General features: G+C 46.8%; 1 protein-coding gene across 9 annotated transcripts in view; it reads right to left on the minus strand.

Moving 5' to 3' along the window:
* Positions 1 to 22,315, minus strand: part of LOC108407231 (gasdermin-C-like) — a 72,924-nt gene that overhangs the window by 10,833 nt on the left and 39,776 nt on the right. For 8 of the 9 annotated variants that reach the window (XR_012128534.1, XR_012128532.1, XR_012128538.1 and 5 more), the window contains 2 exons: positions 22,005 to 22,078; positions 9,248 to 9,399 (listed from right to left, as the gene is read on the minus strand). The gene's annotated coding sequence lies outside the window, so the exon portion shown is untranslated. Of the gene's footprint in view, positions 1 to 8,846; positions 8,978 to 9,247; positions 9,400 to 22,004; positions 22,079 to 22,315 lie in introns of all 9 variants that reach the window. The other variant, XR_012128533.1, reaches the window with a different exon arrangement.

The following is a 22,315-nucleotide window of genomic DNA, read 5'->3' on the forward strand; positions in this document are numbered from 1 at the left end:
ATTCATACAGCTGTACACCAAAATGCGTCGGTTTTGTTATATGATAATTTAAAACATAAGATCAATAAAATACAAAAAGAAAAGCCTGCTTAGACCTTACCTCCCAGTGGAGGAAGACACAACATTTTTGCATATTTCCTTCTAGTCTTTTTTTTTTTTTTGAGGCATTTCTTGGAAATGGAATTACACGTGCAATTAACAAGTACAAATGTAACCTTTCCTAATTTACATTATGTTGTTTTAAAATTCATGTGTTAAATAGTGAAAATGATGCCAACACAGGAAAAGAACGATGGAGGGAAGGGGGAGGAGGGGCCGTGGATACTGGTTGAACCCAGCGGAGGGGAAAGATAGTAGAAGCCCAAGAAGAGGATATGGTTTCTTTCAAATTCATTTTAAATCCTACCTAAAGCTTAGAAGTATACATGCTTTTAGAGAACTTTCTTCAGATTTTTCAAAGGAAGAGGAAGGAAGCACAGCTTGCTTATTTTTTTCTAGAAAGAGAGGAGGTGGGCATTCAACGCAAGGGCCAAACGTCCCTTGCATGTAGTAACATCGCCATCTGCTGGACATGGTGGTATCACCATCGAGAGCGAGGTTTTCGAAGGACCCCAGACCCTGTGAACGTCGCTCCTGCCCCTCCCCCTTTAAATACTTCCCATGGCCACAAAAAAACTTATCAAACATATTACCAGGGAATATAAGGGTCTGAACCTCATGAAATGCAAGGGGTCTGGAGGTGATCTGAGCCCTTTGGTTACAAAAACGCAAATCGGTATGTGAAGAGCGCTGGTACAGAAATAAGCACTCCCGAGCCCCAGGCGCAGCCCCGCCCACGGCGGGGACCACCGACCGAGATCACGGGCTTTGCCACCAAGATGAGCATTTGGGGTTCATATCACAGTGATGTTCTTCATCGTAACTGAGCTGGTTGTTTTGCCTCCAACTGCCTGTTTCCTCTCTCAGTGTCTTAACAAGTTCCAGACTTGGAGTCATAAAAGTGGTGTGATCAATTAGCATCCTCTTAATAGCTTCCCAGAAAGTATGTGCACAATAAAGGAAGCATGGCCGGCAAAGCCCAGCCGGGAGACCAGGGGTTTCCTCTGAGACCCCACTGGGAGAAGTTATTTGGAGTGAGAGATTTTTCCTGACCCACTTCTGTGACCCCACAAATGAGACCACCAATCTGCCCACACATGAGATCAAGCCTGTAGCGTTGCCACATTTGAGCCTTTAATTGTAGCTCGAAGATGAGAAGAGTTTTATTCTCCCTGTTCATGTAGATTACCCACTGAGAGCCCCAGGGACATAAGAGGCTGGGCGTTCTCAAACAGAAAATGAGCTTAGAGCCCCAAACTCCTGGGGTTGTTTCATACAAGCACTGAGATTAATATTATTGATTCTTAGGCCCAGATTGCAGCCAAGTAAACACATATGGGGCTAACAGCTGCCTGCAGCAGGGCGGGAGGGCAGGGGAGAAGTGGCATTTCCCAGAAAGCAGTGTGCCAGGCAAGGATGAGAGGGGAGATCAAGGGGCCCTCGCTACCCGCCAACTCAAAGAGCTGGGTCTCAAGCCTGCAGTGCAGGTCCATGAGTCAGGACCACGATCTCCTCCTCTGCAGAGCTTCTTACTAGATCCTCCATAACCACAATGCTCAGATAATAGAAACTTCCGTAAAAGAGAAAGTTAAATTTCCTGTTTACTGAGGAGGTAAGCAAAAATGCCTATTACTTTAATTCTTGGGGCTGATATGCTACCATGCCTAATTCCTCTTCTCTCGCTTAACGACCACTCAGAGACACTATCAGATCATTGGTTCTTGGTGTCTGAGGCTTTCATTAACTTAGCATTTATTGGGTGCCCACTGTGGTGAGGCGCTGTGTGGACATGCATGGGGGATACGACAGGCAGAAAAACATACTCAGGCTCTGTCATCCTGAGCTCACCACCATGGGAGGCCGCCTCATGGTGAGGGGCACAGGCCCTGAGACCAGACAGCGGGGTTCCCGTATGCCACTCCTACCTGAGTCACCTGGGGCAAGTTGCTTAACCTCTCTGTGCTGTTATTTTCCTCGCCAAGGAAATGCAAATGACAATCACCTCCTAAGGCTGGTGCGTATTAAATGAAGTTGAAATAAAAAGCTTAAAGCTACTCCAGATACATGGTAAGCATTTAAGAAATGCAAGCAGTTATTATCACGTGACAAGTCCTAAAGGTCTGCATTCCACCATAGTGATGGTTCTCAACAATGCGGATTACAGGTTTTCCAGGGGGAGGAGATCACCCCGAGAGGCACTGACTTGAAACAGTACTTGGATACAGTAGGCAGAACAGTAGTCCCAAAGATGTCCATGTCCTCGGCCCTGGAGCCTGTAGCTTTGTATGGTAAGAGAGACTTGGAAGAATCTTTAAATTCAGGATTTGAGATGAGATTATACTGGATTACCTGGTGAGCCCAATGTAATCACAAGGGTCTTCATAAAAGGGAGGCGGGAAGGTCAGGGTCACAGGTAGAAGGTGATGAGTAATAGAAGCAGGGGAAACTGATAGATTGATCCCTTGGCTGAGAGTCAAGGACTGTGGGCAGCCACCTGCAGCTGGAAAAGGCAACGAAGGCTCCAGAAAGAATGGAAGCCTGCCAACACCTTGATTTTAGCCATTGAAGACTCCTTTCGGACTTCTAGCCTCCAGAAGATTAGAGAATACATTTATGTTCTTATTACCCCTAAGTTTGTAGCAATTTTTTCACAGCCGCAGTAGGAAACAAATACAGATTTGAATAAGAACGTAACCTCTTGCCTTCCCAAGTGTCCTTTTGAAAGACAGCACAATAGATCAGAAAGAGCCCTGGGCCTGGGGCTTGAATCCTGCCTCCATACATTACTGTGTGTCTTTGGATAAACTACTTAACCTCTCTGAGCCTCATTGAGCCATCTCTAAAATAAAGATCAATATAATTTTTTCAAGTGTTGACTGTAAAGCACACAGCAGGCACTTGACAATTTGGGGACTCTTTCCAATAAAAACACAGTGCCCTCCCTGCAAAGAGCTGATTATGTGAAGCTCCAGCTTTTCTGTGCTTTGATTAAAGGTGCTCACTTCTGTACAAGCCACTGTCCATTTCTAAGTACTTGACTTCTCATTGCTGGTAGAGGTTGGGACTGACAGCCTAGATCCCACATGTTTGCCAGAGATAATATTTTGGTTTCTGTTGCCGCGGCCTGCTGATACCCTGAGCCCCACCCCACTGTGCTCCCCAGCCCTGCTCCTGAGTCAGAGCGCCCCTAGCTGAGAGTCTGTCTTCTGCTCCAGGTCACCTTGTCATCCGCACACCTGTTCCGCTCCACCTCACCTTACCCTGGGATGCTAGAGAAATAAGGTCAGAACCTTCCTGGGCCCGTGGGAAATACTGATGCCATTCCTGCTGTCAGTCCGAAGGCCAGCTTGCAAGTGCTGACTGTGGGCACCGCTGGGGACTCTGGTGAGACCGTGGTGGTTTCAGCCCTCCCAGACTCTTCCTAGGAGGGTGTTTGGTAAGAAATTGAAAGACACAGCCTCTGTTAACATAATGACGTACAGGAACTATGCAATAAGAGCTGGCCAATATTTGCAAACAAAAACATTTGTCTTGCAGATGTTTCACTCTTAGACACGAGAGTCTCCCCACTCCCTTTCCCTGGGTCTGCTCCATCTCTGCCCCCACTTTTAAGTGCAAAAGGGACTTACACAAACGAAGGCACTCATTCTACCCCAAACACTCTCAGAGAATAACAAGCTGGAACCATGGAAGTGGAGCGTAAAGTCCAGGTGAGGATCGAGGCAAAGACAGAGGGAGGCACCAGGCGGACCCAGGAGAAAACAAGCGGGAGGGGTGCTCGGGGGCAGCACCGACGTCCACCTCACACCGGGAGGGGAAGCTCCGTCTTGCCCTAGCGCTGGACTGTCTTCACACATGGTCATTTGAGAGCATGGTATTCACCCTGGTAATGACCTGGACCTTTTCACCTTTCCCAAGGTTACATACAGACAGCTGAGCTACTGCGTGCACAGGCTTCCTATCATTTAATCCTCACAGGAACGTGCTAGATGGCTACCTCACTCCCATAGTATAGATGAGGGGCTGATGCCCAAGAATCAACATGTCAAGTGACCGTGAGGCAAATCCCAGATCCCAGCTGCAGTCACCGTGGCCCACGCTCTTCCCTGCACTGCCCCACCCTGCACCCCCACCCAGCACCATGTCCAGGCCAAGGGCGCTGCCAGGACCTCTTCCAACAAGGCCCCAAGTCCTGGGGGGTCTAGAAACCTTGCATGAGCATTGAGTTGTATCCTGGAACAAATGAAGACACAGAGGCGAAGGGTCCTTCCCACACTGGAAACAGCTAGGTCCAGCTGAGGAGCAGGGCAAAGTTACCCGTCTGCAGCACTGTCCTGTCCTTCAAGATGGGCCTTTCTCCTGCAGGCTCTTGGAAGGAGGCCGGGGAGGTTTGCCAGGGAGGGTGTGCAGCATGGAAAAGGGTGGCGAAGGTCGCCGCTCACAGCTGCTGCGGGTACGTGGCCCTGAGCTCGGGACAGAATTCTGAGCTCTGGGCTCAGCTGACAGTCAGGCCAACGTGCAAACATTCTCCCCACACACACACCCAGACGACCCCACATTCCCAAAGCACCTGCTGTGTGTGCGGTCCCCATGCTGTGTGCTTTCAGAGACCCCTTTGGGGTCAAAAGACCCCCGATCTCGGCCTGAAACCAAGTCCATTTGGGCTCTCAGTTCAAGTTCAGTCCTGTCCTGGGCCTTTCTCTTCAAGCTGAACGTCACATGGCCCTGAGACACCTGTTTCGTGCTGCTCCTCCTTGGTGCACAGCGGGTTGTAAATCTTCTAAGAATCACTGATTTCCCAAGACCAGTTCTTAACATATTAAAAAGCAACCCAGGTGACCTTTTAGGTAGATTGTCCCCAGAACACACTTTGAAAGTATTTATTTTCTAGGCCACAGCCTCAAAGGCCTCGTTTTTGAGACCAGAAGCAGCGGGTGCTAATGCCCCTGCTTTGGGACGCCCAGCTTCTGCTCTCACTTCAGGGCCAGCTCCCAGCATCTTTATTTCAACAGCGGTGGTATGGCCAGCGTGAGCTGGTTGGTGTTTGCACCTCACTGACACCCCTGCCTGGGAAGATCTGCCCTGTGTTCCGGTAGCTGAGCTGTGCACACGGTCTGCATGCAGGAAAACCCCTCTTGGAAGGCCTGGGTTCCTCCGTTTGGCTTCCTGGATCCCAGCCTCCCCCCCCTCCCTCACTGGACTCAGTCTCTCTTCCTCAGCCGGAATGCCTTTTCCCGACCACTGTCTAGCCCCCCCTGATCCAGCCTTGACCCCAGAGAGCTTCACCATCTGCTAACTCCTTTCCCACCAAGGGTTCACGGCAGGGGAGCGAGTCCTGGGGTCCTCCAGAAGTTCTCAGGTGTCACAAAAACATTGCCTAGCAGGGAGACGTAGAACAAGTAAGTATGTTGCAATGTTTGCAAAGAAAGTAGAGGGAATGGGGAAGAAAATGGCCAGGAAGCCATGGGACCCAAAGGAGTCCCTGGAAGAAGGACATTTCTTTGAAGTTTCCAGTCTTAGCTTAAGGCTACATAGGAACTGTGCATTCGACTCCATCACGGAGCTGTGTTGGGTTGAATGTTACTAATGTTTTAAATCAGTACAACCAAGGTGGAGGAAATAAAGAAATCCTTCTCATGACTAATCTGTGTCTTTGTCGACTGTATAACTCGGTTTTAGAAGCTTAACACTCCAAGATGATATAAAGATTGTCTAACCCATTTCTCAGATGCACACATCTCTGTGTAGGGAGGAGAGAGGCAGGACCAGAGTGTGAAAGGACTGGCATCAGGAAGGCCCTGTGACACACTGGGATTCAGTGGGAAGAGAGGTTAGAGGAAGCAGCGAAGGTGACATGAACGACATGGCTTGCTATCCCTGGTCCCTCTAAGAAGCTCGGGTGCAATAGATTTTGAGGACGTGGTCGTTCACTGGTCATGAACACAGAGTCAGGTGAGCACAGGAAAGAACTGACCACCCTCCCGAAGAAAACCCTCTTGCTCAGCCCACGTGTTTTACAGACAGGAAAACGGGGTCCAGAGAGGGGACCTGCTGAAGACATTGGCTGTTAGTCTCAAGCCAATGAGACCAACGTTGTCCTGTGCCCAGGCCATGCCACCCCAGCCTGAGCATCTCTCCTGAGCCCCCCTGGTCTCTAAGCCATCAGGAGGCCTCTAGGGCTTCTGTGACAGGCCCAAAAGTAGGGAGCAACGACCTGAGATAAACCACTGCAGCTAATGGTCCTTCTGCTCCCCAAAACCGACTGCCGTAAAACAGCTGAGGCCGCTGCTTCCCTCGGGGGTAGTGGGAGAAGTGAGGCAGAGACAAAAGGTCGCTCTTCCTTTCCCTGTCCCTTGCCCCTTTGTCCTTCCTACTTCCCCTCTTTCCCTCTCATATCACACAAACAGGACACTATAAACAAACAATTTCTATGTTAAACCCCAATTCTACAAGCTTGGACATTGGGAATGTCCCCTAACAGGTCACTTTAAGGCTCTGAGGATTTTGGGCAGTGTGGAAACACTTAGAGGGCAGCCAGGGTCATTATCTCCTGTCCACACAGGGGACTGACTGCAAAGATGCCCGTGTCCCCGTCCCCAAGTGCCCCAGGTTGGACGGCTCTCTGCTGCTTCTGGGCTGAGCTTCAGCCCTGGAAACCCCCTGCCAGCTGCCTCGGGTCACAGCCACGGTGGCAGCCACCCAGCAATCCCTGCTGCCTCCTGGTGTACAGCCGGCGTCTTCTCTGCTCTGGGGCCCTACTGACTCCTCTCCACTCCCCCAAGCTGGGAGACTATCCTGGTCTTGGAGACCAAGCCAAATACTTTCACTGCTTCTCCTAGACATTTTGTCCATTCCTTAGATGGTCCTTCTCCTAAGGACACAGGCCAAAGCCATTTACCTTTCTGTGCCTCATTCCTCCTCTATAAAATAATAGCACCTACTCATAGGATTATTGGGGGGATTAAATGAGTTCATACATGTAATGTATTTAGAACATTTGCTGCTGTATAGAAAACATTATATAAGCAATTAATACCATTTTCAACAGTAGGCTGCAGCTGTCAAAACAAAAAAAAGAATTAATAATTTCTTAGGCTGCATTGATGAGAATATGGTAAGTAGAACGGTGGAGGTGATAGTAATTATGTAATCCCCACTCATTAGACCACACATGGTGTATCCTCATTTCAGGGGGACTATTTTAAGAGAAATGTAGATAAACTGAAGGGCATTCAGAAGAGATGGGTCTACATGGTGTAGAAACTTAATAGCTTCTCATATGAAAAAGGTTGTAGGCTAGAGATGGTTAACCTGAAGCAGAGAAACCTGGACGGTAAAAGGGCTGAGTGAGAAGAGAGAGCATAGGCGTCATCCTCAAATATATGAGGCTATTTTGTCATTTTTATCTTTGTGCCCCCAGCTCCTGGTAGGATGTATGGCACTTGGGTTAGCTAATGACTGAGAAAGCAATCGGGTAATCAATCAATCAGCGCATGCAAATGGATAAACAGCCTGTAAGGCAGAGACCTGATATGAGATATCACAGGGAAATAAAATAGTAATTAAGATAAGGCAATTTTAAGAATAATTTTTACAAAGAGTCAGGAAGAAGAAAGAATGGATAAAGAAGGTGTGGTACATATACACAATGGAAGAAAAAAAAAGATCCTACCATTTGCAACAAAGAGTCAGGAAGTTTTTTTGTCTTTGGAGGGATTTCTGTTCAGGATGATGAGCCTAATGGTGGTACTCCCGGTGAGAGACTCAGGCGCAGAAGAATAGCAACTGAACAACACGGCCCCTTCCCGGATTTTATATTGAACCAATAAAAATTTTGCCCAGCAAAAACTTGGAGGGCTGACAGGGTTGCCAACATTTTGCCAACAATGGATATTCAAACCAATCCAATTATCATCTACTATTGTGGTCATTCTGGGAAAAGGAAAGCACAATTTAACCAGAAGGATGAACATGACCTCAGAATAAAAGAAATCCTTTAAATTCATGAACAAGCTTTCTGAAACCTCAGTCTGTTCTCCTCATCCTCCAAGGACCCAGTACAAACAACACCAAGCAGCACCAGTTTGAGGGTCCGTGTTTGGGAACCACTGGGCTCAGTGACTCCCCAGTCTTTTCTTGGCCTGGGTTTGTGGTTCTCTCTCCAAAAATGGAGCCAGGCACTTAGCAGGTGCTCAATACATATTCATGGGAGGAATGACCGACTCAGGTGCACTCATTCGACACTAGGCAGCACCACTGCCCTCAAGACAGAAACCTCACCTGGAGAGACCCAGAGGCAGGACAAATGCGTGATACATACAGATAAAGTCCATGGAGGAAAAAAGTCGGTCAAAACTCATGAGAACAGAGGAGAGCATGCTGTGTTCTGTCTGACCTTTGGAAAGCTGTGTTCTCTCTGGCAGCTCTATCCCCCGCCCCCCCGACTAATTATAACCCTCCTGTTTCTATAGCACTCAGCAGTTAATAAGGTACTTATATCATTTTGCCATCCACCAAACATTTATTCTTCAAACATCAAACATCTATGCCATGTACCAGGCAGTGTGCTGGGTTCTGGGAACCGACGGAATTTGGCACCCTCTCTCCCTGACGTGGGCTTCCCTACCTCCCCAGACACAGCGGGGGCCCTGCTGCGAGTCCCAGCATCATTACCTGTCCTTCCCTTGACACACTGTGAACTCCTACAGAGTAGGGGTCACAGAGATTTATCTCTGGATGCCCAGTACCTGGAAGGGTGATGTGACCAGAAAATGAAAAGCTCTGCCATCTTCCCGATCTTGCTGGAAGTTCAGCATTTCAAAAAATACTTGGTTGGTTAAACCTTGGAGGCAGGGATGGCTGTATACGTTGTGGGACCCTGTGCAAAGTGGAAATACAGGGCCCTCTGTTCAAAAAGCAGGAAAAATGCTCTTAGGGGAGCTAAGATACAAAGCTTTTTCCTCTCTTTCATGGCGTCTCTTCCAGTTTGTTACCAGGCAGTAACACGAGTAAGAAGCGCTACAGTCAGACTCCTTGGAGGGGGGCTGTTTCTGAAAAGGCCATTGCCTTCTTTCTAGCTCAGATTTCCCATGGCTTCTTGGGGTTGGTAGCACCCGCACCTGCCTGGCTGTAGGGAGACCATGCCTACCTTGTGTTCACTTCGAGTCATGCTGACCGGCCCCGGATTCTGTCCGTCGGAACTGAGAGCTCGTGGGACATCATGACCATGGCAGGTAAATGGAGGCGTGGGGCACACGGGCACATGTATGGTACAGGCTCTATCGTCCCCCAGGGCTCCATCTACAAAACACAAATTCAAAGATAAAATTAAGACTTTCAAGACTGGCGGCAGAGCATTAAACCAGGCATGGGGCCTTGCTGAGCACAGGACCCTGGGCAAGTATATAAGTCATTTGCCTGTGAAGTCAGCTCTGCCCACATGGGACCAAAGGTTCATGGGGGTGGGGGGGGCTCCTGAAGCCTGAGTGAGGCCCTGGCTGGAGCATCAGCAGCTCTTGGGGAGCCCAGAGGCCCCCAGTGGCAGGTGAGTTTAGCCAGTCGGCCTGGGTAAAGAGAGGGTATTGGCTGTGTATGGGCACCTCCTTAACAAGGATAAAAACACTTCAGGTGCTCCAGAGAGAATGACAGGTGGGGCCCTCGGATGGGAAGCAAGAGAAGCGGGCACAGCCCTCGTAAGCCCAGCCTCAGAGCCACCTCCTTGGCCCTAGAGGGGGAAATGGCCGAGACAACATTCCCAGACTCACCGGGACTCAGAGCCACAGGCAGTCCCAGTCCTCGCCACCTAAGGTGTCTTACATACATGCTGGTGAAAGATGCCACAGGGAGAGAAATGCGAGGCCCTGGAATCAGGTGGGGCCACCATCTGGGACTGCAGCCAAGTGGGGTCCTCCCTATACAAGGCCCACCCTGGTCCTTACTCAGACACTGCTAGATGGAAACTTGGCTACTGTCCTTAACCGACAGCAGACGAGGGGGCTGAACTCCTGTTCTAGCACAAAGTCCTCTTCAGCTGTAGTACTACAGGCTCTCACCAGCTGGATGTGAAAACCCCTCCCTTCCCAGCACGTGTCCATGCCCCCAGCTGGCTGAGTGTCCTCGGCTCATTACCGTCAGGGGCCTGAGTTGTCTCTGAAAAATAGAGGTAATTACACCTGCTCCATAGAGATCTTATGGAGGTCAACTGAGATAACACATGTAAAGAGCAAAGAAAGAGGAAGGAGAAAGGAGCCCCCCCACTTTTCCTTACACCTCCCCTCATTCTGCTTTTCCTATGCTCCCCCGCAGAATGTATTCCCCAGCCTCTGAATCCAAGGAGGCCTCACACAAGTCTCACACCCTCCACGGGGCTCCCATCTCCAGGCCTCACTGAGCTCGCCTTCCTAACACTCAGGAAGCATGCTTTTCTGTCCCACAGACTGAGGCAATTGGTCATGTCCAGCTTGCTGAGGGCTCCCGTGAAAGGGGCTGCACAGCATTGGGCCAATTTCCAAACTCAGTTCACAGTCGTGTTTGCTTGTTTGTTTTAATGTAAGAGTTCTCAGCACAAAGCCTGACACATCAGAGACACAGTAGATTGAATTATGACAGCTGCCCAGCTTCAAAGCCCTTACCAGTGTCCTTTGCCCTCAAGAGTAAATCTAAACGCCTGCCTTACCTGGCCCCTTGCTAGCCCTCCAGTCTCATCTCTTGTCTCCCTCCCCTTCCACAGCTGCTGTCTGATGCCCCAGCCTGTTTTCTAAGTATCTCCTCAAAAATGTCTTTCTTATCTTCTGCATATGTGGATGTTTTATTGCCCTTGTCTAGTTTTGATTAACACATAGTCTACAGGCACACACCTGAGTATCTACATTTGCTCTCTTACAACACTAAACTGTGTTTTCTACCTTTATCTTGTATCTACCTACCACTTCAGCATTTTATTAAAAATAATAATAATAAAGAGAGAAATGTGGTATCCACATACAAATCAAGTATAAAAATCAAATGAATATTCATATTTGAATTGACTGTTTATAGTTCATAATGCATGATCAAAACCGAAAGCTTCTGTGATGACTGCCCTTGTAAGGTTCACCATGTAACTTATTCACTATGTAAGAATTTGTTCTCCATGTAAGAACTTGTTCGTTATGCTTCAGAAGATTGGAGACTGACGACAATTAGGCTTGAGATGGATTAATGATTGTGCATTGAGCATTGACCCCCCCCTATACAGAATTTTATTGTGGTTAACAACCATTTGATCAATAAATAGGAGAGATGCCCTCACACACACAAAAAAAAGTACACACTTCCAATTGTAAAATAAATAAGTAACCAGGATGTAATGTATAGGATAAGGAATATAGTCAAAATATTGTAACAACTTGGTATGGTGATAGCTGGTACCTAGAATTATCAGGTATATAAATATTGAATCACTGTGTTGTACACCTGAAACTAATGTAATACTGTGTGTCAACTACCCTTCAATAAAAAATACTTACCTAAAAAAAAAAAATGTCTTTCTTTTTTCCACAATAGGGCTTTGCATATGCTGTTCCTTCTGGCATGCCCTTCCCCCACTTTTGGCACAGCCATCTCTTTCTCATTGAGTTCTCAGCTTACTTGTGATGGTCTTTGATCACCTAGCCAAAGGCGGTCTCCCAAGTTTCCATTGTGTCTTTGTTGTTCATCTCCAGACCCCGAAATCTAACCTAGTCTGTGACCCAGAGTTAGTAATTAATAAGTATTTGTTAAGTGAATGAATGCATAAATGATAAATGAAGTAATTTCTTTTTTCTTCTCCCCTATGTATGAAATTCTTTTCTGGGTGTTTTACAAACGCAAATCGTATCTCCCATTAGCATGCAGGCAGGGTAAGCATTATAGGTTTCTTTTGTTTCCAGGCCAGTAGGCAGTACAGTGCAGCACTTGTATACAGCATTCAAAAAATATCAGATGAATGAATGAATGAATCGTTGAATGAATGAGCCATTGGGCACTTACCCAGAACTTGCTGGGCTGAACTGAATTAAGCAGGCCTGCATGTGTAAAGGAAGTGCCACATCCTCATGACAGTGCACATGTGTTCTGCATTTGTCGGCGGGGCTCGCCTCCCTTACATGGTCGTCACCCATCAGCCTGCTAATGGGATCATAAAGGAAAGGGAATCGGGGTCCTGGGCTTTCTCAGAGTCATCAGCTCAAAGCCCTTTTAATGTGAGTTCCTGACTCTATTGGGTGTGGAGAGAAGAAAAAAGGTGATGAATGGCCCAAATACAAAGAGACTCAGATACCTGACTTTGTTCTTATCTCGGAAAGAATGCAGCAGCCTGGAAGAGTCAGCAGCAGGCATACTGAGTCACAATGAGTTAAGAAACTCAAGAATGTCCCTTGATAAATGTTTGCTGGATAAATGAATGAATGCTTCAGTTGCTTATTACCTTTTAAGTGAATAGGGTCAAAGGTTGGTATTAACCCAAGGCTCGTGGGGTAAGATATTCTTTGTGACCTGGCAGGAATTATTACCAAGGGCAGACTGGGCCAGCCAGTTCACATGGCTAATGAAGATGGGGTCACAGGCTGCAGCCCCCCTGGAGACTACTTATCTGCAGGCAGAGGAAAGATCTGCTTCACAGCCATACTCCCGGCACAAATGCTGGGCAACCATTTTGCAAATTTGTTTCTCCAGGAGGGGAGGGTATCATGCGGATGGTTTAGCTGAAACCCTTCTTCAGAGGGAAGCAACGTAATTCTTGTTTGCATTTGCACGGGACATCTTTAGTAGATGACAGGGACGATGATGCATCTACTGCATGGTCACTCTGTGCCGGGCAGCGTGCTGAGCTCTTTGCATGGATATTCTCACTTAATCCTTACAGGCAGGTATAGCAGCCCACTCTCCAAATGAGAACACCGAAGCTTCAATTGGTCAGAAAGATGCTTTCACACTTACTCTTACTCACATCATCTCATTGAATCCGACGCAGCCCTGAGAGGGAAATTTCACTCTCAGAACAGGACGAGGAAGAGACTTGCTGACTCGCCCAGCTGGGAAGTGGCAGAGCCTGACGCCAGAGGCAAGTGTCCCCGAAGCCAACCACGGTCTCTTAACCAACATACCAGGGACACTCTTTTTATTGGCAGGCAGATTAAAAGTATGGTCTTTGCAGAGGAAAGGTGACTGGTTCAAAAATCAATGAAAGCAGGGTGTCTCACCTAAATTGCCACCTAAGGCCTTACCCGGGCTAAGCTCACAGATTTCCAGGCTGAGAAAGGAGGCGGCAATATGCAGAGGAAGGGAGGGCCTTAGAGCCAGAGGGTATTTTTGCAAGTCCCAACTTTACCATTTATTGTGTATTGTTGGTAAAGTGCATCAACATCTATAGGCCTACTTAGGCACTGTTTCAGATGTTTTAAATGCAGAACAATCCTTCCAAGTGGGCATTAATAGTCATATTCCATGGATGAGAAAATTAAGTCACAAACATGCTATGCAGTTTATTCAAGGCACCCAACTAGAAAGTGGCAGAGTTGAGATTTCAATCCAGGTATTGCAGCAATGGTGCCTGAGCTCTGAACAAAGGAATAATAATAATAATAATACCTACTTCACAGACTTTGGGGATCCAATGCATGCAAAGGGCAGAGCAAAACCTCTGGCCTGTAGATACTTACTCAATACATGACACACTTTATCATTAACTAAATTTCCCACCTCAGGAGATTCGTTCTCATTTTTCAGTAGGTGTTTAGGAATATCCAGATTAACTACAGCTGGATGATACAGACCAATGTCCAGGACACTCCAGGACTTGAAATTAAATATTTTATGCATGGGCTGAGCTACAAGTCCCAGGAAGGCATGCGGCCCCCTGGCCAACTCTGGTGCAGGGCACATTCACTGGTGGTAGGTGCCAGGTAAGGGTCAGCACCAGCCACAGAAGTTAGAGCACAGCAACAAGAAATTGGGAGCAATTTATACTCTGAAATACAAGTCTGCATGTAGGCAGTCTGCCTTCAGCCAGCAAGACCCACGTCACTGGGCTGGCACCCAGGAAGGGTCCCAGGCTCTGGGAAGGTGCCCCTAGAGCGGGGCAAGGCTGGGAAGCAGCTATGTTATGAACACAGGCCCTCGGGAACAGAGAATAAGGAAGGGGTGGGTGGCTGATTCAGGACAGCTTCATCCCAGTTACCAGATAACTGGGCAAAAGACGGGGATGAGAGGGAGAGCCCAAGAGGGGCCTGAGCTAAGTTCCTTCAGCTCATCAAGAGTTTCTTAAAACTCTGCTGCCTTGGGACAGTGGGGATCCTGAGAGCTTGGCATGGGGGGAGGCCCGGAGGAGGCCAAGAGTTCCAGCTGGCAGCAAAAGATCACCAAGGCTGGCAACCAGGCTGGGCTCCACGTGCACCTGGGCAAGCACTTGTCAGGAGCGGAAGGGTTGGGACGCCTGCATTTAGGGGAGGGTTGGACCAATGGCTCCGATCATGCCCTCGAGCCCTGCCATCCCCATTGCAGCAGCCTCATTCCTGCGCTCCCTCACCCCGCCCCAGAGCATCAGGCATCTCTGGGCTACACCGAAGCCTCACAGGCTGCTCGCATAACAACTGTGCAGACACAGCACAGTTCTCCGAAATGTGAACCTGACAGAGACGTCCCTGAGAACAATCCCCCTGTAAAGTCAATTGCTCATCCTGAGAGTCCACAGTCGTGCATCTGTTCCCAAACAGATGAGGAACAGGAGCCCCAAGAGTGGCGCCAAGCCTCTCGAGGAGCAGGGATGGGATGGTCCCCGCCGTCAATGGGGCTTTGTGGCCTCAGTGGAAAGAGAGGAACGCCCTGTCTCAGGAATGCCACCTCCAGAGGGCTGAAGACAGCCACTCTTTGCCATTATGAAACCCCAAACACTCCGGGTGGGGTGGGTTTTTTAAAAGCATATTCTGCTGCCACTGAGGAGCCTTGAAAATGTGGAGAGCATACCACCCAAGCCATTAAATGCCCAGACAGCTCAGACAGAGGCAAGAACAAGGAGCCAATGAGTTTGGGGCAGAGCGTCTCAAAGAAATAAACATGCGGTGAAGGTATTTCCATAGCTAGTAAATACTGTCTTTCAGGGGGTTCAGAAGGAGACCAAACAGCCTGCCCCCGTGATTCCCCAATAAAAGAGTGACACTGTGTATCTAAAGAGTGAGCAGCCAGGCACAGAAGCCAGATATGCCAGCCACCCTTTAATTTATAGGCCGTAAATGATGGAGCCCGTGATCTATGGCCCCTGACTCAGGGGGATTTAGTCTGGCTAAGAGCACACACAGAGGCCACTGATATAAGCGATGGCCTTCAGGGGGAAAAGGTCGGGCTCTCACTAAATGCGAAGCAGAGATGTTTGGAACAGACACTTACATTACTAAGAGACGGCTCCAAACACATCAGGGGAAGCAGCTCGCACCAGCGTCCCAGCTGAGGTCAAGCTGAAGGCCAGGGAAGCTGGGACTCGGCCACGGGGAGAGACGGCCTGCCGCAGCTGGTAGCGGGCCTCCGTGCCCAGCACCCTTCCACTGCACATCTTCCCCAGATGCTGCTCTCGGGGGGAAAGTTTGGTTCCAGTCGTTCACGTGAGCTACTACATCTAAGTGCCACGAGGGCCCAGACTGCATCTGTTCCACCATCACTGTGAGGTGAGGGTCAGCTCAGTGCCGGTCACAGAATAGAGGCTCAATGAATCCTTACCCAATGAAGAGGCAGAAACAGTCTGTTTCTATTCATCTATCCATCCATCCATGCATCCACCAGTCAGTATTCCCCAAAAGGCATGACTTATTACAAAGAAAGGACATATTTCATGCTCAGTGCCTGGCCAGCAAGAGAGAACCGAATAATAATGTCTTATTTTCACTATGTACATATTTTACTGCTGTTATTCAGATATGGCAAGTGATACTAGTTTTCTATGTGTGGCAGTGATATAAAATTTCTGTTCAGATTTCTTCATATAAAAGAAGGGATTCAGTTTAAGTAAAGATATTCAATTAAGTAATAAATAGCACAAGTTTTACAAGAATATGGCAAACCTCTTAAAGGTGGTTCCCGATAACAAAACCTTGAGAAACACCACATTCAACACACATCTGTCGGTCAGAGACTCTCCTCGGGTTAGTGAAGCCCAAAGAAAAAGGCATCCACAATGGATGCTACATTTTTCCAAAACTCCTCTTTGTTACACTTACTGCAACTTTCTGTCCTTTTTGGTCATGTTGTTTGTTATTGGTGCAACCCTATTATTTGTTGATTTTCTTTCAATCAGTCACTGTAAGGAGGTAATTGGCCCCCCTCACCACCAATATTCATATGTTGAAGCCCTAACGCCCAGTACCTCAAATAATACCTTATTGGGAGGGAAGCCTTTACAGAAGCTCAAAGGAGTGTGTTAAGGACCCTAATCCAATTCCACTGGTGTCATAAGAAGAGGTGATAGGGGCACACAGAGACACAAAGGAAATAGCCACGTGAGGGCCCAGAGAGAAGACAGCCATCTGTAAGCCAAGGACAGAGGCCCCGGGACGCACCAGCCTCCCTGACACCTTGACCTTGGCCCTCACACCTCCAGAACAGTGAGAAAGTTAATAAAGTTAATTTCTATTGCTTAAGCCATCCAGTCTGTGACACTGTGTACAGCAGCCTTAGCAGACTAATACAGTCACTACCCTTTGCATTTCATGTTGCTCACTAGGTGCTGCATAAACAGGCTCCACTGAGAACTGGCAGAAACCCGTGGCTGTGGACATGAGACCAGCACGTGTGCAGGGAGATGCTGGCTCTGATTGGTGCCCATCAGTTGTGAACAGGCTGGTCTAAAAGTCAGTTCCTGGGACGTATTCATAGACTGGAAGTTTTGAAAACACACATCTAACTACAAAGTCATATTATTTTATTTTATAATCTATATAGTACTAAATTATTTATAAGTCCTGAGGAAAATGTCTGACAATCCTGCTTCCAAGGATTCTGTGAATGAAACCTCGTTTTCTCACTAAACATAGCCAAAAATTCATGCATTTTGTATTATATCATCCAAACTTCACTTGTGTTCATTAGGCAATCAAGCATTCTACATCCTCTGGTTAGAAAACAGGTTCATTATAACAGGTTAAGGTCTGTGCCACCATCTTGAAATAGTTTCATAACTTACCTTATGAAAAGGAAACTGGTGAATAGCATACAGCCCCTGCCTAATGGAACTTTTTGTCTAGTAAAGGAAAAAGACAAGTAAAACCTTCCAGTGCCAGCCAAGAGGATGTAAGCCGAGCACAGCCTTTCACTTCCACTGACTGCAACTAAAAACTCTGCAAAATAACAGCTAATTGAACCAAAAGGAGAAATAGAAAAGTTGGCGATCGTGTTGAGATTCAGTACCCATCTGTCAGTAGTTGATAGAACAGGAGGGATACAGAAGACTTAAACAACACGCTCAACCAATAGACCCAACCGACGTTTATTGAACATACCACCCACAGCAACATAATAAGTGTTCTTCCAAAGGTACATGAACACTTACTAAGATAGATTATATTCTGGGCCATAACTCAATACATTTAAAAGGATTCAAGTCACACAAAGTGTCCCCTGACCACAGTGGGTTATCTAACTTCTCTGAGATGCAGTGTTCTCATGCAGAACTTTGAGAAAATAAATTTCTGTTACGCCACTCAATCTATGATATTCCTCTATGTCAGCCCGAGCAGACTAGGACACCTACCCCATGCTCTCCCTTGGTTATGTCACCCATTCCTTTTTTTTTTTCTTTTTTAATTTATTGCCTCTCATTTTAGAAACGGCCTCTCTGCTTTGTTTTCATCCCAAATTTCCAACCACCAGATTGGATGCCCAACCAGCAATGTCAACGCAACATGAAATAGTGGGTTTCATGCCTTTGCCTCACTTCACACGTTCTGACTTCGCTATTTCAGTTAAGGACACCGCCATCCTTCTTATCATCAGGCTCAGGATGTTAACTCTTATTACCCCCTCACTCTGTCTTTCATCTCCCAAATTCTCTTACAATTCTTCTCAAAATTTTCCCTAATTTCAATTACTTTATTAAAGCCTTGCTACTGCTCACCTGTATGAGGTATCCTCCTGTATTAAAAAGGGCTCTGCAAAAATTCCAAGCTAAACTGCATTTAATAAACAAGGTCATTTGTTGGTTAATGAACTGAAGTAGGCTTCAGGCAAGACTGGATCCAGGGCCTCATCAGTACCAAATAGCACTCTCCATATCTCCACTCTAATTCTGAGTTGACCTCATTCTCAGTCATGCTCGCCTCCAGTGAGGGCAAATACAGCTTTGGGCCTACATCCTACCAAATGGCAACCCCACTGGTAACAGGGTGCCTCACCCATGGTTCCAGGGGTGATTTTCATGGTTTGAGAATAATGTGCTATGCGTCCTCTCAATGGCCAGACATAGTCCACTGACCCCAGCCACAGAATGGCATCTAGGTAAGTCCCACCGGAATCACAATGACTATGAGTAGGAAGGATGGTTTCCCAAAGCAAAACTGGGGAGCTGCTGCTGCAAACTAGGGAAGGACTGCTAATCAGATAGGCAGTACAAGATAGATTAGATAGAGAAGACGACAGACAGATAGATGGAGAGAGATAGACAGATGGTACACAGAGTTAGATGGCAGATTAGAGAGACACAGAAGATAATAGACAGATGCATAGAGATAGAGAGGTAGACAGATACAGACGATAGATAGAATAAAGCATCTGTCCAGTATGTCTCTTAATTGTATTTCCTAATTCCATGTTCATTCCACTTCAGCTCATCTTAAAGATACCTCTGCTCATTTCTTTCCCCTGTTCACAAGCCTTCAATGACTCCCCACTGGAGGCCCTGCAGTATTCCAGGAACAGCAGTTTGCAAGTGCAGTGAGAAATTTCAGGGCCCTCCTTAAATGAGAGGGAGGAACTTGGAAAGAGGTGAGGCTTTAATGATATAATTACCATGAGGGAAGGAGGGAGTTATGGTTTTATTTTATTTCCTACAGCCCAGATGGACACCTTGGGTTCATGTGGCTTGTAAACAAGTCTGTTCATCTACACATTGAGGATGGGATTCAGAGTAAAGCATTCAGAAATGTGGATTTTGGTGGTATGGTTTTCTGCACCCACCTATTGGACTCCTTTCTCCCTTATCCTTCCCCAGGAGAGCCCCATGAGTGTCTCTTTCCTCCTCACTGTCATGAGCCCCACTAGCATGTAATATTCTGAGGATGGGGAATATATCTGCATTATCTATGTCTATATGCCCAGTGCCTAGCAGAGTACCTGGCAAATTGTACCCCTAATAAATATGGATTGATTGAGGGGATAAATGAGGGGTCAACATTATTATTATTTGTACTTAATCCAGAGTTTTCTATATAGCATGTGCTCAATAGATGTTCATTGAATTGAACTGATCTCAAAACATATAAAAAAGGATTCTAATCAGATTTTCTTGTTTGAGGCTAGTGCAAATTTTGGGAAGCGGTGGGATTTGAGTTATCTATGTGCCAGCATGTCCCAAAATTCATAGCTTCTAATCATGAAACTGTAGAATGTTCGCAGATGTGAGGGACTTTCATGCAAACCAGCCATGTTCTATTTTCTATGTCATTTCTGTTTCAGTGTAAATGCTGCTGAGTCATGTGTCAAGAACATTTGCAAACAAATGTTATCCTTTCTTAGATGTGAGTCATGCCATTCTTAGCCATCTATAAGGAGGAATACCAGAAATGTATGCACATCCCTCCTCCAACCCTAGGCAAACTCCGATGTTTCCAGGGTTCACCCACCTCAGTGCCCATGCTCTGCACTGCCACCAAGGTACAGAGTCCAGCAGTTTCTCTGCTGCTTGGGAAACCCAGTGAATTTTAATGCTGTTGAGCAACTCTGCTCAAACACTATGGGTATGAACTGAGCAAAACTTTAGTTGCTAGGCAACCATCACAAAAGAAAAGGGATTTCCAAAATAAAGATGATCACGAGTACAATTGAATCAAGTACATCTGCACCCTTAATTTTCAATTGGTTGGGGTGCACCATTACCTTGGCTAGACGGTCTACTTCTGGGTCACTCTAGCCTTTCAAATTTTTTAACAAAGCTGAATGTATTTCCAACTCTTTCCAGAGCCCCAGTGAAGAAACAAAGAGGAATGTTTCAATGCTGGGATTGCAAGCACGTAGTGGGTGCTCAATAAATGTTTATTGAATAAATGAATGAATGAATGAATGAATTTGTTGAATAAATGAATGAACATGTGGGCACAAGGGCCTGCTTTTACATTCTGAGGGAATCATGACCTTGGAAGGTGTATAAAAACATAGCTGTACATCTAGAAGATAATTTTTAAAAGAAGTCCACAGATTCTCTGGTTTTCCTCCCTTCAGGGGATAAAGCATGAGGGGGAGCTGGGCTTAGTGACTAACTTCTAACAAATAAAATATGGCAGAACATGCAGTGTGTGACTTGGTCATATAAGGTGTGGAAATGTCTTATTCTCTCTCCCCCTCACTCTTTCATCATTCACTCCGGGGAGATTTCCCCACCCTGTCATGAGGACACTCGAGCCCGCTGTGGAGAGACCCATGTGGTCCAGAAATGAGGCCTCCTGCCAGCAGCTATGTAACAAAACCATCTTGAAAACAGATTATCTAGCCTCATGTGAGCCTCACATGGCTGTGCCAGTGTCAGACTGCCGTCTCATGAAGGACCCCAACCAGAGCCAGCCTCCTGAGGGCCACTCCTAAATTCCTGACCCACAGGGACAGCAACATGTAAATTAAATGTTTGCTATTTGAAGCCAATATGTTTTGGGGGTGATTTCTTATGCAGCAATAGATGATATTCTTTCACTTTTTTTGAGATGACAGCCCATTAGAACAAAACTTCCATGAGTGTGTCTTGTTCTCTCTTGTATGCCCAACTTCTGGCATTTTGTATGCACTCAGTAAACAAAGGTAACAACTCACATCAGGAGAAATTTGTCCCTAATCTTTTATGGAAGCCTATACATACAGATTCACACACAGAAGCACGAATGTAATTCACCAATTTAAAAAAAGAGCTGTTAGAATCTGCACAACCCACCTTCCTTGTCGAGGTGAGAGGGAGCTACATCTAGAAGGAATATAGGGCCTTGACGTGCCCGAGGACAGAGCAATCAACAAAGGGAAAAGCCTGGGAAGGAAAAGGCAATATACGGGGGCTACGGAGTCAAAGGTTGAAGATCTGACTTGGGGACTTTCTTGAAGTTCTCCTGAAGCAGTGTCATCAAAGGAATTCAAGCACACAAAGGCCAGCTGGACCCTCCGGAACCCTTCTGGCCATCTGCTGTATGACGGGAATACCTCCTCCAGCCTCAGGTCTCCGCCCACCTGGGGGACAGGTGGGGAGCATACTCTCCTGCCCTCTGCTGGCCTAAAGAAAGCTTGAGAGGAAGATGTGGCACCAACATTTGCCACATTCAGATTCCCACACTCCCTATTTCCATTGTCATATGAGACTATCCATTTTACAGCAGGCTCCTCAGAAATAAGAGGTCAATAATGGCAGCAAATCGCTGCCTCACTTTCTCTGTGACATTTAGGACAGTGCAGATTATAAGCAAGACTTTCCTCCATGCCAGCCTCGGGTAAGTGAGGGCTAACTGTACTCAAATGCAAAGACCCACTGAAGCTTGCTTTTTAAGGGTGGATATTGTGCACTAGACTATGTGCTGTGAATATGCAAGAAAAGTAGTATCTAGCCTCTGACCCATTACTTATTAACCCACTCCAGGGGGAGGGGACATTTTTAAATACGCTCAGTTGTCTAACAAGATCTAAAAATTTAAAACAATAATTTAAACGTTCCATACCAGAGAATGACGTTCTTCTCAGCCACTGCTTTCGACTCTCCCCATGGCCACAATATCAGGTACACAGCCAGCCTCTAAAACGTAACGATACTATTACTCTTAGTTCAATTCTTTGGCAAGAAGCTTATCAACCATATGTTAGGTACTGTGGTAGTTTCTTTATCTGCATTATTTAGTTTGATCCAGTAACAATCCAATCAAAAAATCAAGCTCAGAGAATTTGCATTACTTACCAGAAGTCACAAAGCTGGCAATCTTGTCAAACCCCAAACCTGCATTCCTGCAGCTGCCCGCCAACCCACACAGATGAT

Source organism: Manis javanica, chromosome 2 (genome assembly GCF_040802235.1).
Source record: "Manis javanica isolate MJ-LG chromosome 2, MJ_LKY, whole genome shotgun sequence".
NCBI lineage: Eukaryota > Metazoa > Chordata > Mammalia > Pholidota > Manidae > Manis > Manis javanica.